The sequence below is a fragment of the Numida meleagris genome, chromosome 1 (genome assembly GCF_002078875.1).
Source record: "Numida meleagris isolate 19003 breed g44 Domestic line chromosome 1, NumMel1.0, whole genome shotgun sequence".
Classification (NCBI taxonomy): domain Eukaryota; kingdom Metazoa; phylum Chordata; class Aves; order Galliformes; family Numididae; genus Numida; species Numida meleagris.
In genome coordinates, this window is record NC_034409.1 from 99,904,210 (window position 1) to 99,922,264 (window position 18,055).

Genomic DNA, 18,055 nt, shown 5'->3' on the forward strand with positions numbered 1-18,055 from the left:
ACCACAATATCTATCTTGCTCTCTAACTTCTTCCTGACAGCTGGCACTAGCAGGTGTTTTGAAAAGACCTCAATTATAAAGTAACCCTTCAGTGCATCGTTCCAGCTTCTGCCAGCTACTCATTAGGTAGCATTTAGATCATTGCTTTTAATAGCAACCATTGCGTCTTTTGTGAATTTGCCTTTTTGAAAACAATTATGTTTTTGTCCTCCACAACAGGCAGTGATAATACAATCTGACTTTATGAAAAGGCCTCTTCTGATTGTTTTGAATAAAATTCTTACTATTCTCATTAATAATTCAATAGTTCAGTTTAAAATAAATAAATCAATAATTTTCAATTTGAATTATTAATATACTAGTTATTTACATATTGTGTTTATATTTAAGTTCTCATGTTTGATACAAAAAGTTATATAAAATAGCTTTCTTTAGTAGCTGAGACTTATTTGTATATTAAAACTGTTATATGTGAGAAACTTGTAACAAATTTATCTAGGCAAACAATAAAATATGCTGACATACTTTCAGATTGTAATAGTTTTTTTTGTTTTGTTTTGGTTTTTTTTTTTTGGAGGCACAAGAAAAAATGCTGACTTACTAAAAAGCTTTGTGCTATCTCAGTGGAACAGTCTTAACTTTTATTGATGTACAGCCAGCAAATGAAACTGCAATTACCATCTGCATATGTTTGTACAGTGACAATCATGGCTTTGTAAAGTAACAAGTGGAGATTTTAATTGACCACTTACTGAAAATAAAATAATAATGTTGAAAAAGATGAGGAAAAAAAGGCTCCTTGTTTTGCAGCAAGCTGGGAACATGAGTTACACCATTTCCTTTCCTCTAACTTTGTGTTGGTACTAGAAAAATATTAGAACTGGTAACAGAAGGAAATGTTTGCTATTTTGTTACCTATTGATATAGACAGTATAAGTTTCAAAAGATTTGCTTAGCTTAGTTTTCTCAATTTTCCATAAAGTTTCTCATTTAAGCTTAACTAGTTATATCTGCTATGATAGTACAAAAAATAATAATAATAATAATTGTTAATAAACATTAACTTAAAATATCTAAAGAGCTCATCTGTGAAAAAAATATCAACAGGAAACATTCAACTTTTGCAAAAAAATTGAGTCCTATCCCGTGAAAAGTTAGTGGTTTAACTAGCCTTAGCTCTTGATAGATGAAGGAGAGTATTGTATCCTGACAAGAGATCACTGATATTTTTAATAGATTCTAAGGGATTCAAGCTTTTCCATAAGGAAAATTACACAGACTTGATTTATTCAAAATTAATTGGAGTGGAAAAAGAATAGGCAGAGGTTAGATTACAGAGGGAGGAAGAAATAATTTGAATGCGTTGAAATAAAAAGGCATGCTGGTAATAGAAGAAAAAGGAAACAATACCAGAGCCCTCAAACACAAAGGAAGTACTCACCCATTTGTGCTAATCATTCTAAGGGAGGAAGCCTGGGGGAATTAGCAAACACCTTCAGAAAGCACTGCTGAAGTGAGTCATTTTAATTTTTCAAAGAGAAAAATTTTCTGAAAAAAATTCAGAGGGAATTCCTCTGCAAAAAAAAAAAAAAAAAAAAAAAACTCTCTTTCTTTTCTTCTTTTGATGAAAAAAATCACTAAAGGCCATACCTAGCTGTTCCACAAGTGTCTCAATCTGAGATGATTCTCAGCTAGGCTGCATTTTCGCAGGATACTTGTAACTTCCTTTCTCCTTTACACTGCTATGAGTGACAACAAAATTGTTTTAGCTTGTACTGCTAGTTAAAATTGAGTAATCAGTTAAGGCTGATATAATACAGATTGCTGTAGGGTGTGGGCAATACAAAGGACATCTCAAGTAAATCTTATCTACACACTAGGTCTTCCGTAGGGTTCCTTTCTCTTAAGTGTAGGCTAGGAAGCATGCTAGGAAATGTTCTTAAATGGGCAATGGTTTAAATAAATCACATGAAATGATCTTTGTTATGAGCTGTACTAGGGCACACACGGCTTGAGTAGTTGGTAGGGTCAGATAAAACTCCATTAGCACTTCACTGTAAGTGTACAGGAAACCTTGTAGTTCTGCTTCTGTCTTGCAGTTCCCACCCTAATTTGATTAATACCATGCCCACATGATCTCTGCTGTAGTGTTAAAAAGTCAGAAAATTCTTTCCCAAATGAAGTAACTGCAGTTTTCATCCAATAGAACTGTTTCACATAGTGCTATGTCAGCTATTGTCCAAACACTATATGAGTTGTTCTGCCTTTTTCTTACTTGATCAAAATAATATTGAGGGTGGGTATTTCAGCACTTTTTGCCTGCACAGTTCTAGCAATCAGTAGTATGCAGTAATAGTTCTTTTTTTCTTCAAAATACAGTTCACAGGTTCTTTATCTATTTATTTTTTTACCTAGAATTGTCTTAGAGTATGATCACAGAGACTCATTCTACTTTCCTCTTTTATTATTTTTCTAAATTGTGCTGCAAGAAGAAAAGAGGAATGTAACATTTCCAATGTGATGAAGGTTTATTCCACCAAAAACTGTCTTCTAAAATACTGCTTTTCACTTAGTGCTATTTTCTCAGAATGCTTTTCAAAGAGCTTTGGAAGAGATCTGATAACTGAAAAGGCTTCATTGCCCATCTCCACCACCATTTTAATATACTGTAAAAATACTGCCAGTTTCTGAGACAGGGCATTTTACCTTTTATTTTATTTTATTTTATTTTATTTTATTTTATTTTATTTTATTTTATTTTTTTACCAAGTGCAATATCTAATGTGTCCATCCTTTTAGTTTTAGCATAACAGTCTCCTTCATTGTCTTGGTCACCACTGGTTATTGAGCGCTACAGCAGGTATCCATTTATTATTTATTTATTTATTTTAAATTCACATCTAAAGAGCTAAATCACACAGTGACATGCTATAGCAACACCAGTGCTTCAGTGTTTTAAAAGGTTTCAATATGATTAATCAAAAACATTTTGGCAAGAGTTTTTATGACCAATATGGAAAATACCCATAGAGTTGGATCTCAACATTCTGGTTTCACTGTGTATCGATTAGCTTTCACAGAAAAAGAAGACATTGTTTAGCAAAACTTTTATTCTGTGGCATCTTTCCCATTTCACATTAGCCTGTGCATGTTTTTAAGTGAATGTTTCATTTCCATTTTTGAGACTTAACTCAGTGCCTGTTTGCTAATTACCAGAATATAAAAATATTTGAGATTTGAAGATGAATAGCTGGCATAGGAGCCCAATCAGCATTAATTTTACATCTCTATATAAAACTATCTAAAGTATTTCTAAGTTATGTTAATTACATAGTATGTAACATAGTATAAATACAAAATCTAGTTCTTAACTCAGAAAATTATAACCAGAGATACCTGAGGACTGCAAGTTAGAGATAAGTTTGTTAAATCAAGCCTAAAATAATGGGAACCTTTCATTTGGATTACCTATTCTTTTTTACTTTCTTGGGGAAAAACCCTTTCTAATGAAATGTACAACACTCCACTTTTCAAGACCAGTTCATTCATGAAATATTCCAGAAACATGTTTCAATGTGGACAGCATTTTTAGACAAGAAATTTTACCAGGATTTAAGAGTGCAAACATGATACGTTGTAAAGATCTTGTGTTAGAAGACAGCATTTTGAAATTGAGCATAACAAATCAAATGTGCATTTCAGTGAAAAGTAGGTATCTTATTCTGCAAGTAAGTTTTAAATATTGTAAAACAAAACTTTTGCATACAGACCAGAAATGAGGTAGAGATAGAAGAAGAAATACAAACCACACTGCAAAGTATGCAAGCAACCAAACAACAGCAAAAATAAACTCAATAACAAAACCAAGAAACAAATGTCCAAAAGCGAATGTAATAATTCTGCACCATTGTGCCCTCTATGACTTCTATTTCACTGTAGTTTTACTGATTTCATCTGAGATACTTACAGTACTTGCATACTGATTTTCATTACACTGAGAGCATTAGGTCAAGCTCACTGTTAGATCTTATTTTCTTTTCTGGTACACAAATGTTTAACCTACAATAAGACTCTGATTTGTGGCAAATACAAATATAATATTTTCAAGGTGAATTAGAACACACAAATGGGCTGGCCAGCTGTGCACCCTGCCTCTGACAGGGTCAGGAACTAGAAGTATATCAGAGTACAGGGAATATATAACAGTATTTTGTTTGTTCTGAGTTTCTAGCAATTTCAGCATGGACTTTTCCTGTACAAGAATTTATATCCACATCTATGTTTTTAACTGTCTTTCATAAACATTTTGCCTAGAAAGTCTCCTACTTCTTCAATAAATGATTCAAATTTCAGTCATCTGCAGTACACTGGCCAATAAGTTCCACATTTATAATTAAACAATATAAACATACCAAATTAAAATATACAGTCTTCTGCTTAATTTAAAACTTCAACTGGATGATTTATTTTGATGCATGCCAAAATAATAAATTCATTTCAGACACTTCCAGGTGGCTCATACTTACATGGAATTGTTAAGGGTGGAAACAACCCACAAAGATCATCAAATCCAACCATCATGATGTCATGTGATAAGTTGTGACATGTCATGACATGTCATGATATGACATGATGTGGTGTGAAGTGTCATGACATGTGATATGTCACGATATTTTGTCATGTGTTATGACATGTCCTGACATGTCATGAACAGCAAATCATGTTAGCCTTCCTTTCTCATAGTAGTATGTGATGTTGTTTTACCCAGAACATTTATTTTAAAATTTTATATAGGTGTATGTGTTAAGACAAATGAAAAAATATAATTATCTTTCACTGTGCATTTTGAATCTAATGGTTACCAGTATTGTGTAAACTGGACAAATAGGTGATTACAAGTATTTTGCGGCAAATCAGTCCATGATACATAATGTATGAAAAAATACTGAATTTGTGTCAGACATTTCCAGGTGGCCCATACTTCCATGAACAAGAAATCATGTTACCTTACATTTTTCATAGTGGTATATAAGATGGGATTGTTTTACCCAGAACATTTATTTAAAATTTATATATATATATGTATGTGTATTTCTATACATATACATAACAGATAGTTTCATTAGTGCTATAGAGATCTCATGCTGCATAGAGGATTTCTGTCTACTCCCTAGCCTGGCTTCCCTGCCCTAAACGTGCATCACCTCTAGTAAAGAAAGGGGAACACTGACCTCTCCAGTTATGAAAATCTTACTCTGCTGCTGTATTTACATGTATATATCAGCAGCAGACACACACTTCTTTGTTGCAAAAATATTTCCACACCGTCACTTATCTCCTTGCACATGGCAGAGAACTTATATATTCCTCCAACTTGCTCTATAGAAACTTTTAAATCTTTATCTCACTAAAATTGTGAGAGTGAATCTACTAGAGCTGCTCAGTCTTCTGTAGGCAGGTTGCTGTTGTCTCCCTGTACTAGTCTATGACAAAAGATTTGACATCTCAGCAAGGAGTTCATCACAGCAAAATGTTGATATGAAAGATTCATGCACTCTCTCACCAACAGTAAATGGTGATGGTGTCCTTTTCTGTCTTATGATGTCTCACCTTTTTTAGGCATATATAGCCAGTTTAACAGCTGAGAAAGATTTGTCTGAATTTTTTAGCTAGTGATAGAAGTGTGTGTTAAGACTACTAGGATTTTCATGTGCATGAAATATGATTTTCTTCATTTTCCCCTCCTTTTTTCTCTTGCTACCTAATGCACACGCATAAAACAGACAATAATAGTCTGTTAAAAATACAATAATGATATACATATTCAGTAATTCATGTATTTTGATCTGTTACCTGAACATGTGCACAGAAATTTATATACTTATCGTACTATCAAGTCATTTCATAAAAATATAGAATGGAATGCCATGGAAGAATGCATACTCAGTATACCAAGTATCTGTGATGCATTTAAAATTGAATGAAATGCAAATTAAATTGATATTCCTGTATGAAGACTTTTACCAGTGACCACATCCTCAGCAGAATGCATTAGTGTATATGAATGTAGAGGTTTCTAAACTTTTCAATGTTATTTAAAATTTGTCTTTTGCTTATTATTGACTAAAGGTAATCTGAAGTCATTGGACTACAGTGTTGGGGAATGTTTTGAGAATGCTATTATATTCTCTTGGATTACACCATCTTTTGTGTCTGCCAAGAGAAGCATAGTTTTAGAAAAGTAACATGTTTTTGTCTCTGCTGGGCCTTGCAAAAATAAAAAATATAAACTTCTTGACTTGAATTAATAAAAAGTTCTTTCAATTTCCCTTGGCACTTGTATTTATATATATTTGTTGTTGTTATTTTTATTTTAATGGATTGTTTCTTGAGAGACACACTAGTGACAGAACTAACTTCTTACAAGTCTTTGATTTAGGTGACTTTGGACAAGTTTCAATGCTGGAGTAAAGCAGGATGAATGCGAACTGATATTTCATTAAGTTATCAATAGAATTCTTCTATTATTGTCAAATAAAGTTATGGTAGCCTTTATGATATGAATTTGCAACTGCCATTTTACAACAGTACTGGATGTGACAGAAAGTAAAAAAGACAAAACTTTCTCTATTTCCACAGTAGATCTAAAAAGCATCATTACAGGAAAAGATTTCAGGATAGATGAAAGGGTTTCCATAGAAGAACTACACCTTTGTCAGTGGTTTCTGAAGCATGAATGGTTTCAAAGTACCCTAACCTTTTAAATAACCCTAGTATGGGTTGAATTTACATATGCAAAATAAAATGTTGCTCAGCATGATTATTCCTTTCTATCATATTTAATGCTTTGGTTTTGCTATGGCAAGAGTTCTTTTGTATCATTAAACAATTGCAAGATGAGGAGTTAGTATTTTAACAGCATTGTGTTTTATCAAAGTGTTCTAACATGAACTTTATACTAAAAGGATATGGACAATTAAGATTCTCGAATGCTATCATATCCGTAGGGTGATTATGCTTTGATTTCCCTCATTTTCATTTTTCACATGAAGGATTTTAGACACTCGGCATACATAGAGTTTTTTATACACTATTTTAAAAAGATTCTGATTTTATACAAAAGGTGAGATTTTTCACCTAAATGTAATCCTTTATACATGCTAATCACCAGCAAGGTTAAACACAAGCCTGCAATTAAACCAGACAGTCACAATCATAACTTTTAAATTACTAGTATGAGGAAATTGCTTTTGGATATTTATAAATCAACTTCTTCTGTGAAAGACACATTTTTGATTGACAGTTTATTTGTTATAGTCATGCTTACTCAGCATAGCAATGCTCTTTATGAAGCATTATCTTTGCTGATGTGTAGTGTAGACCAGAAATGATCAGAGCCATTTCTGGTTCTGATAACAATCTGATCATGGCAACAGGAAGCTTACGACAACTTCAACATATGACAATTTGCATCTTCTATAGTCCATATGAAATTCCTAAGCATCTTACTTCTGTCTATAAGCAAAACATCAATAAATAAATTAAACTGTTGTTATCGGCAGACTGCTTTTCAGTAAGGCTTCTTAGTCTCATTTCCCAGATCTTCTGTTACATTACCCCAGAAAATAACATCCAATTCCATCCTATTTATTAATGATAGACTTATTCAACTATTTTGGCTCTGTCATTAGCAACTATGAGCATTAGAACCAATAGCTCTCAATTCTGTAATGAGGAGAACTGTAGAGAAAAGTTGTTGATACATGAAGTATCAGTGGCTGGAACATGAACACAGAGAATGTGACAACAGTGCTTTCTTTGAAATGAAGAAAATTGATTCACTGGTTGAAGAGCAATACAACATCTAGCACAATAAATAGTCAATAAATTCCTGGTTTTGTTTATCCTTGAACAATTTCTTAAAACATATGGAAAACTGACATGGAAAACTTGCATCTAAAAGATTTTTAGAACTTGGTATGTACACATGAAAATCAATTTTTAAATTTATAAATAAGTAGCATATATACAAAGTTTTTTTTCACTTAACAACTTTCAAATAGGTCTTACAAAGCACTTCTAAAAATGTATGCATTTCATCTGTAAGCAATGGAAATAAAAATTATTCTGCTGAAGATAAAAATACATGAAAAACTGAAAGATGGTACAAATCTTCAACACTAATATTAACTATATGAAATCATTACAATTTTTTAAACTTATCATGGCTTATGATGTATGTGAAATTAACACAGTTTAATTTTCAATATTTAAAACAGAGGATATTTTGTTTAATAGAATGTTTTTATTCACAGTCTTTATCTTACCTTCCCTGACTTTATTGAAATCATTATTTTCCCAAGAAATGGGATGATTCACATTATAAACTGTGTATGCCTGTGTGATACAGCATTTAGAAGTTTTGATTTTGATATTTTTACAGCATAAAAATTGCTCAGAGTGTACTGCGGGTTCAATTAGGAAATAACATTTGACTTCATAAGGAATTGTGAAGTCTCTTAGGATTTACATATTCCTGTGAAGCGGAGTTTCACATAGCCAGTCTTAGCCACTTGATACTTCCTTTTTTTTTTTTTTTTTTTTTTAAAACTGTATTTCCAGAACAGATTTGAGAGGCTAATCAAGAAAATAACTTCATTGTGTGATTTTCAGTCTTAACAACTGTCTACCATAAATTTAAAAAAAAAAAAGAGGATTACTATTCACCTTTTCTTAACCTAGAAAATATAATCATCTCATTTTGTTTTAGCATTAAACTTCAGTGATACTTCTTAAGAGTATTGATTTTAAACAAAAATGTATGACTTTTCTATTTCAATCACAGTCTAAATTTTAAGAAAATCATATCAGCTTATTTTAACTTCGTAACAACAGAAATCATTATCAGACTGTCATTTTCACACTGTCTCTCCAAGTAAAAATATTTCAGCGATACTGTACTAAATACTTTAGCTTTTATTTATACTTTATTCTGCTAGAGTGATTCATGGGAACTGAGTTAATGCTGAAACACTTTGGGAATGATACAAAGGGAATTTTTTTAGATTCTGAATTTCATCTTTCCTATTTACTACTTTGAGGTTTCTCAGAATGCGGGTACTTTCATTATCTCACTTTCCATAAGTAAACTTTTAAACTAAACAAAACATAATGCTATCATTTTGTCAGTTGAAGATAATGAATCAAAAATATCAAGGGCAAAACTTTGAAATCTTGAGATACTTCCACCAATATGAATTGCACATATTTAATAAAATGATGTACTTCAAAATAGAGCTGTATTTTCCCCTGATTTTCTACAAAATAATATGTATATTAATATCTTAAAAAGTGTTACCACACAAAGTGTTAAAAGAGCACATATGTGCAGTTTACTTAAAGACACCTTCATAATTCTGTACCCATGTAAAGAAGCACTTTAAGTATAACTTTATACATCAAGTTCTCAGTTTCTTTTTGTTAAAATATCCTTTTTTTATACAAGAGAAAAATAAATAATAGTTCAAAAATGAATGTCACCTAGCCTGTGAGGTCAAAAATCCTACATGCGTGCAATTCCTGAACACAGACTATAAGCTCTACTTATAGGTGCATTCAAATGAGAAAATTTCAATGAGAAATGAGAAAATTCAAATGAGAAATATAGGTGCATTCAAATGAAATAATTATGGAATTATGGAATTATGAAAAAAAAGGCAGGAGTAGGAAAAAAAAAAAGAAAAAAACCCATAATTTTATAACACGGTATGTTCGCACTGCCTTCTAATATTAAACCTGAGTTCAAATTCTATGACCAAAACATAACCAACTTGTAAGTGCAGCCTGCAGTTGGTTTGCATCGTATAAGGTGAGGTTGTAGCATAACTATATCCAGTCTGGGAGTAAGATTACAGCACAGGAGGTAGGACCGTAGACAAGTTTGGAGGGAAGGCAATTCACAATGTAAATCCCAGCTTTAAACTAATGTTTAAGAAAAGTGAAATTCATAAACTGTACAGTAATTAGTCATAGCACGAATATTAAGTATTAAAAGGTTAAGCGTACTGCTTCAAATATTTCATTCATGAAACATTCACATTTTTCTGTTGCACTCAGTGCATGAAAATGCCTTAGAGAGCAGAAAACTGTAGAAATACAATACACAAAGTATATCACGCTGACAACAAGCTAGTAGAAGTATTTGAATTGTTAAACAGATTTTTTCCCAGCATTAGTATTTGTCCATTTTCTGAGAGCAGGCTATTCTCCAGCGATAGATAACAGGCCTTTTTGCTTGCATATATCATTAAATATTAGAATGGAGTGGAATAATTTGCGCTGTTCTGAGTACAGTAATTCTGTAGAATCGTTGACCTGTAACTATAACCTGATTTCATAGAAGTAAGGTTCACTTTACATTGTTTGAACAAAAGAATCTAACTCGAGAAACAGCAGTTTTTTGTTCCTGTTTATGTAAAGGAAATATTTGGATTCAAAATCTATGGGTAAAGAGAGGAGTCAAAAACCCAAATTACGTATTTGACACTAGCTGCTTAGCTTTGGAATAGCTTGTTAATATGTAAATAAGCATCTGCTGTTTTCTGACAATACTACTGGCATTAGAGAAGAGATACTGATAGAAGTTTTCAATATTTCTTTACTCTGTTGAAAAACTAGTCACATGGTGATCTCGCGAATGTAAAGTGGTAGGACTGAACCTACAAGATTCATTTCATCTTTAGTAGAAGCTTCCTAGTCGCAACAGTCCTTTGATCATTACTGCTTTCTGTGTAGTAATGCAGAGTCTTCAGAAATGATAAACATTTACAACGTAAAGATTACTTAAATCTCATGCTTTATCAAATTGAAATTGATTAACTTTCAAAAATCAAAACTAGTTCATATTGAACGTCTCATATAAAATATGCCTTTCAATTTGTATCCATTTCACTTTGCTCAAACTAAATCTCCCTTGATGATCAAATTTACTTTTAACATGAACATTGGATTCTTTTCAAATGTACAGACACAATAGCAAATTCATCTACAAATCTATCAGTGTTGTCTTATTTGATTATAAACTCCACCCAAAGACAAATTTGTTCAGACAGGTACTAATCATATTCAGTTAGACAGAATTTAGATCTACTGCTGACTTCAATGTACATCCATCCCAGTGTTACTGCAAAAAATCTGCATTTTTCAAACTTATCTCTTATTATGTATACTGTTCCTTCTCTTGATCATCCTTTAAGCAGTTTTTTATTTCTGTAGGAGTTAGTCATTCTTGATGATAGCCAATCAAAACCTTCTTCAGCGTTCATAATTAGGTAAATCAGTTCTTAATACAATAAAATTAATAATTATCTATTTCTGCTGAGTATACACCAAATGATAAAACTCATTATCATATCTCCTTTTATTATTGAGATGAGTTACTATTTTTCTGCAAGGAAAGTATTTTTGCTTTCATCACTGCTATCTCTAAACAAGCTGCATTTTGTAAGATGTCCAGTATTTTATTGTTGATGCCAAGAACCAAAGCAACAATCACCTTGATAAGTATGACTTGCGAAAAGCACAAACAGGCTTTGCAAATGTAGGGATGCCATACAAAACATCAAAGCATGCTCTTTGAAGCCAACTGCCAGAAGGGTGCAAGTGAATGAGGAACTTGGTCTGGGGAGGATTGTGGCTGAGGTGGGTTACAGCAAGCATTTATCATCATCCACTGCCAAAGGGACCTACTAAGAGGAAGGTGACCCTGGAAAATAATAAAAAAAAAGTCCTAAAGTGAAAAAATAGTGGGTAAAAACTTCAGAACAAACAATTGGAATAAAGAGAAAGGTGGAAAAAAAGTAAAGTATAGCTTTTCCCAGGGCTATTCAATACACTCATAAAGGATCTGGAAAGGACATGAACAGCACAATGTCCAAATTTGCAAACCTAACATACATCCAACAAAAAAGGCAGAAGGGCTTTATTATGTTGGCATATCAATAGAGTAAAACTGCAGGTGGAATCCATGTAGGTAGGCACAAAATTATGCATACAGAAAAAAACAAACAAACACTAAAAACACCCTACTTCACTCTTGCAGTGTTGCAGACCCATTAGATCACAATCACAGTTATTACATCTTGCTACTGTAATGAATTGTCTTCTCTCAGAAGTCAAATAGCACAGCAAACATTAGAAATGAATAGAAAACGAAATGGAGATTATGATTAGAATGATAACATGAATCAATTTTCCACTTATATTTGGAGGACAGTATGCAGTTTTCATCCTTCCAGCCTCAAAAGTGATACAGTAGAAAATCAAGAAAAGACTAAAAATGTAATTGAAGATATGGTCTTTCTTCAGTGTAATAAACAACAGAACAGCTGAGGGCTCTTTCATCTTGAAAGAAATGATAATTAAGAGTAAAGGTGTGAGAGAGAGCTGTTAAATCCTAGGTGATCTTAAATTCTTGTCATGAAGAATTTTTTCTTATGCAAAAGCTCAGATATAAATGAAACAGGCAGGAAGGTCAAAATAAAAATAGAGTTATTTCTGAAGAGTTGGAGGCTGTGGAAATTCGAAGGTTTTACTTGACTCAGAAATCGGTAGAGAAATTTGTACTGATTAATCCACTTGGGACTAAATACAAAGACAATGCCATTAAATCACAAATTTTTGGAGGACAACAGAGTGTTCTGGAGAAGTACTGAAATACACTTGCTTTATTCTTATGTTTTCATTGCTGCCTAACGGATATTATCACATAGAAACACCATTTAGATTGCTGTTTCCATGTTAAAATCTTCACCATGTGAGAGAAAAGTGTATATGTTCAGAGAAGTAAGAACAGCTGATTAAACTGGGAACATCTTTTCCTTGGTTTTTTCCCTCTTTTTCAGTCTCTAATAATATGCAATAACATTACAAACACATTCACTGATATTTTATAAATGGAAACACTTATTGCTGTACATTTCCATTTTCTGCAAGCAGCATTTATACAACATGAGTATATTGTATTGAAATGATGCACTCTGTTATGGATATATACGTAGAGGGGAAGATGCAGTTTAGTATGGCAATTTAATCTTTAGGTTTGCCTTTGCTGCATTTGTTTCTTCCCATTCATAAGACTTAAACCTAGACTAACATCAATAAGCTAATTTCTGAAATAAAACAAGAAAACAAAATCAATATATTTTACATAAATTCATATGTTATAAAAAATTATTTTTCTTTTTAATTTTACCATTCTGTGGAGAAACAAATGAAATAGATTCATAGATTATCAGTCTACTTACACAGCTGGATATTTGGGGAGGAGAGAGGAATTTTTCTAGAAAAAATAGAATATCTCTGGAGTGGATAAATTCATTTGACACACACTTTCAGTATACATTTATTTTAAAAAGGATTTTGTTTCAAGTCTGCTTAAAGAGTGATGCAATATAAATAAATAAATAAATAATATTTAGAAATAAAAATTTAATGCTTTTAGTCCTCTCACAGTTATTCTGTAATCATAAAAATATATCAAATTTTTACCTCCGTCTTCTATTCAATATACAGTGCCCTATAGCAACTAGTAGAAAGGCAAAACCTGTAGTGGGTAAATGCACATTGTATGTGTAGTAACTACTGGTATCTAACATTATTATTTAACATTAACATCACATGTATTGATTTATTTTTCTCTGTAAGCCCTACAATAACTCCATCTGCATTCTTCCACTTTTTCTTATGCTTTTAATGAAGCAGGAGACTGTTGTTTGTCTTGTCTGACAATTTTAGATTCAAAAAGCTCTTTCAGAAACAGTTGCAATACTCACACGTGACATTACTTCATTTAGACTGGTGTTTGTCTACTGAGGCAGCAGCACATTTATGGTGTCAGCATTCAAATTCATCTGGCTCTTTGTACAGTTCATATAAAAGGTGCTAATTGAGCATATTTTCTATCATAACCCCAGGTCACCTGTTAAGAGATTGGAAAATTGCTCTCAGTATCAGTTTAATAACTCCAGAAAGTGAGGAAAAAAAAATAAAGATAATTAAAACAATAAGGTTTATGGCAAGTGAGACCATTTTCTTTCCAAAGTAGGTAGCAGATCTGGAAGAGACTTCACATCTTTAAACATTAAAAACCAAATAAACAAAACAAATCATACAAAACCTCAACACTGAGCAGATTTCCTGGAAATGAATATTAAACCAAAGTAGAACAGCTTCTGGCTGTACGATGGATTTATAAAAGCAATGCTCCACAATTAAAAATTGAGTTCAAAATGTATATGCAGTGATGTGGTGTGTTGACACTGGCTCACAGCTAAGCACCCAACTGCTTCCTTGCTCAACCTGAATTGGGATAGGAGAGAGAATCAGAAAGGTAAAAGGGGGAAAAACTCATGAGTCAAGGTAAAGATGCTATACTAATTAAAGGAAAGCTGCACATGCAAGCAAAGGAAAATAAGACATTTGCTCACTGCTTCCTATCAGCAGGCAAACGCTTAGCCACTTGCTGGAAAGCGGGACCTCAGATCACGTGGCAGTTATTTGGGAAGACAAATTCTATAACCCCAAATATCTTCCCTTCCTCCTTCTTTCCCCAGGCTTTTGATACTGAGCACGAGGTCACATGGTATGGCATATCCTTTTGGTCATTTGGGCTCAGCTGTTCTGCCTATGTCCCCTCCCAATATCTTGCATACCACCCAGGTGCTGGTGGAACAACATGAGAAACCCAGCAGGCCCTGATGCTGAGCAAACACTGCACTACAACAGGTGTAACATTCATACGTTAACAGCCATTGGTGTGTTTTAGTCACAAATCCAAAACAAAGCACTAAACAGCCTGCTATGAAGAAAATTAACGCCATCCCAGACAAACCCAGTACAATCTTATTCCATACCATTTATGTTATGCTCAGGTCCCACACTGCTCAAGACATTCTCATTAACCACCACCTCCTTCTCTCCTTTGATGATACACAGATATCATTCCTTGGGCCCTCTGTGTACAATGTCCATAAAAAGTCCATTAAGTCTATTTAGTCCACGGCCTAGGTTCTATTTTTCCTGCTCTGGTGGACACTCAGGAGAGGAAAGGCAGTGTGTTGTATTACTGGGCAATGAAATCAGGCTGGGCCACTGGAGCACTTGCCTGGCTTCTTGCAAGGCTTGTCCTCTGATGGTTAGGGTGGTTTCTGCTGCAGTATTTCCTGTAAGATACAGCTCAGATCATGGGTTACAAAAAATGTATAGCCATTACAAATGGATATATAACTTCTTTTTAAGAGGCTTCATTTTATGTTGTTGTTATTTCCAGTTCCCATAAATGTTTTATTCTGTTGTACTATCTCACTAAACATAACATTGATTTCCCTCTTAAATACATTGTTTTTATTTGTTTGCTTATATAATTGGGCAGGATAGGTTTACTAGTATGTTCTAACATTGACTTAGCACTGTTTTGCTACAGAAGTTCATTTCTGACAGAGCTTGTGCTTAATAAAACAAGTACACAGTTTTAAAAATAAGCAAATATATTCCTTTCTGCAGTAAAAGCTCTCCAACATGCTTTGAAATCATATGTGAACAATCAGTGCAAACTATTTTTATTTCTGTTACTGTATAACAGTATCCACGTTCTTTGTGTTAGCTTTCAGCTGTATTGGTGTTGTTGTAATTTGATACTCGACACCAAAATTCCTCAGGTGTTCTTCCTTCAACATATTTTTCTTTGTCGCCTTGTGATAGCAAAGATCATTCTTTTACATGATTCTCCGTTCTTCCAGTAAACTTGAGTTAGTAGGTGTCAGACACTGGAATAAATTTACATTGTATTTATATAGTCTATCATCTTATTCAAGGTCACTGAGGTATGAAAAAGAATCATATATGTTGTCTGTTGCCTTACTTTAGGCAGATATCATTAAAACTAAGAGTATCCTCTGTCTGCTTCCAGAGGGCAAGAGAAACATAAATGTGCTAAAAAAAAAAAAAAAAAAAAAAGATACAGAGTTGACAAGGGTTTTGACTTAGGTCTTTGGTTCCTATTCATTCTCTGGTTTCCTCCAGGGAAAAACTTCTGGTTGCCTTGTATGCAAGTTTCCATCAGCTCTCACTTTCCTTTCAAAAGCAACACATTTTCTTTTTGAATTTTCTCCTTCTCACATTGCTGCTGGTCGCAATAACCCTTTATAAAGAGAAAAGCAGATATGATTAAAATGTCCATTAGTGGGCTTGATGAAGACATGCTAATGGCAGCAATTTCCATGCAATTTTCATAAAATACCTCAGCACTTACTGAATGTCTAAGTAGCTCTTAACTACCATAACTTTTAATCCACCTTGTCTAATTATGCACATTCCTATTAAGAAATGTTCTTAACAGTTCTTACAAAAAGTAGGATGGTATAGAAATAAAACCTAAAGAATATGCAATATCCTTGTGAAAACAGAGTATATTCTGCTATACAATGTGTACATGTACACACAGGTGTGTGCTTATAGATACCATTGCTTGCAAAAAGAAACTTGTAAACTTTCAGAAAATTAAATAAAATATAAGGAAAAAACAAAACAAAACAAAACAAAACAGAAAAAAACAGCCATAACATGCTAAAATGGATCTAATAATTTTGTTTGAACTGGAAAACACCAAATATAACTTTTTTAATTTGGTTAAAGTAATTTAATATAGATATTTTCCATTGGCTATTGTTTTATATCTCTGATGCATACTGAAAAAAAAAAACCTTATTATTTATGTATTTTTTAAAAGGGTATTTCAATTGGTGTCACATCTGGCTTACAAATTGTGCTATTGCCGTGGTGTTTATTAAGCACTTTGTCTTAAGTTTCAGCTGGGATGGTACTGTTTTCTTCAGAGTGCCTGGTATGATGCTATGTTCTAGGAGAAAACTGATGTTGATAACACACCAGTGTTTATAATTGCTGCTAAGCAGTGTTGTACAGAGCCAAGGCGATTTGCAGCGAAGGGCCCAAGGAGCTGGGAGGGAACAGAATCAGGACAGCTGACTTAAACTGGCCAAAGAGATTAAACAGAAGGAAATTTGAAAGCAGTGGAAGTTCATCTGTCTCTTCGGCTGCCTGGGGGGCTATCTGGACATCAGCTGGGGAGTGGTGAGCAATTTTTGTGCATTACTTGTTATGTACCTCTTTATACAGATATATTGTCGTAACTATTTTTATTTTCATTTTCTCTATCTTAGTAAATAGTTCTATCTCAACCCATGAGTTCTACCTTGTTTTGTGTTTGTTTTTTTATTCTCTCCCCCATCACAGTGGGAGGGAGGGAATGAGTGAATAACTTATAGAGCAGATCCTCCTGGAAGCTATGCAAAGGCATATGGAAGACAGGCAGATGGTACAGGAGAACCAGCATGGCTTCACCAAGGGTGAAAAATGAAGAGGGTAGATTTAGACTAGATATTAGAAAGAAATTCTTTACTGTAGGGATGGTGAGACACTGGAACAAGAGGCTCAGAGAGGTTATGAATGCCTCTTCCCTGGAGGAGTTCAAGACCAGGCTGGACGATATTTTGAGTAACTGAGGCTAGTGGGATGTGTCCATACCTATAACAGAGTTGGAAATGATGGTCTTAAAGGTCCCTTCCAACCCAAACTATTCCATGATTCTATGATCCTATGAAACTCTGCTTGACCAGCCTAGTGCCCTTTTATTATGGTGTCACTGCGTAAATGAACAAGGGAAGATCCACTGATGTCATCTATTTCAACTTCAATAAGGCTTTGACATGATAACCCACAACATTCTTCTCTCCAAATTGGAAGGATATGAATTTGATGGGAGGACTGTTCAATGGACGAAAAACTGGTTGTAAGATTGAACCCAGAGAATGATGGTTAATGGCTCAACATCTGGATGGAGGCCAGTGATGTATCGTATCTCTCAGGGCTCAGTTCTGGGCCTGATACTCTTTAATATCTTCATGACATGGACACTGGGGTTGAATGCACCCTCAGCAAGTTTGTGGATGTCAACAAGCTATGAGGTGTGGTTGACACA

The 18,055-nt window shown here is 33.5% G+C and overlaps 1 long non-coding RNA gene across 1 annotated transcript; it reads right to left on the reverse strand.

Annotated features, from left to right (window-relative positions):
- LOC110392610 lies at positions 9,816–14,648 on the reverse strand. The gene is made up of 3 exons (XR_002434508.1): positions 14,487–14,648; positions 13,833–13,978; positions 9,816–11,764 (listed from the first exon to the last, which is right to left on the reverse strand). It is a non-coding gene; the product is annotated as an uncharacterized LOC110392610 (long non-coding RNA).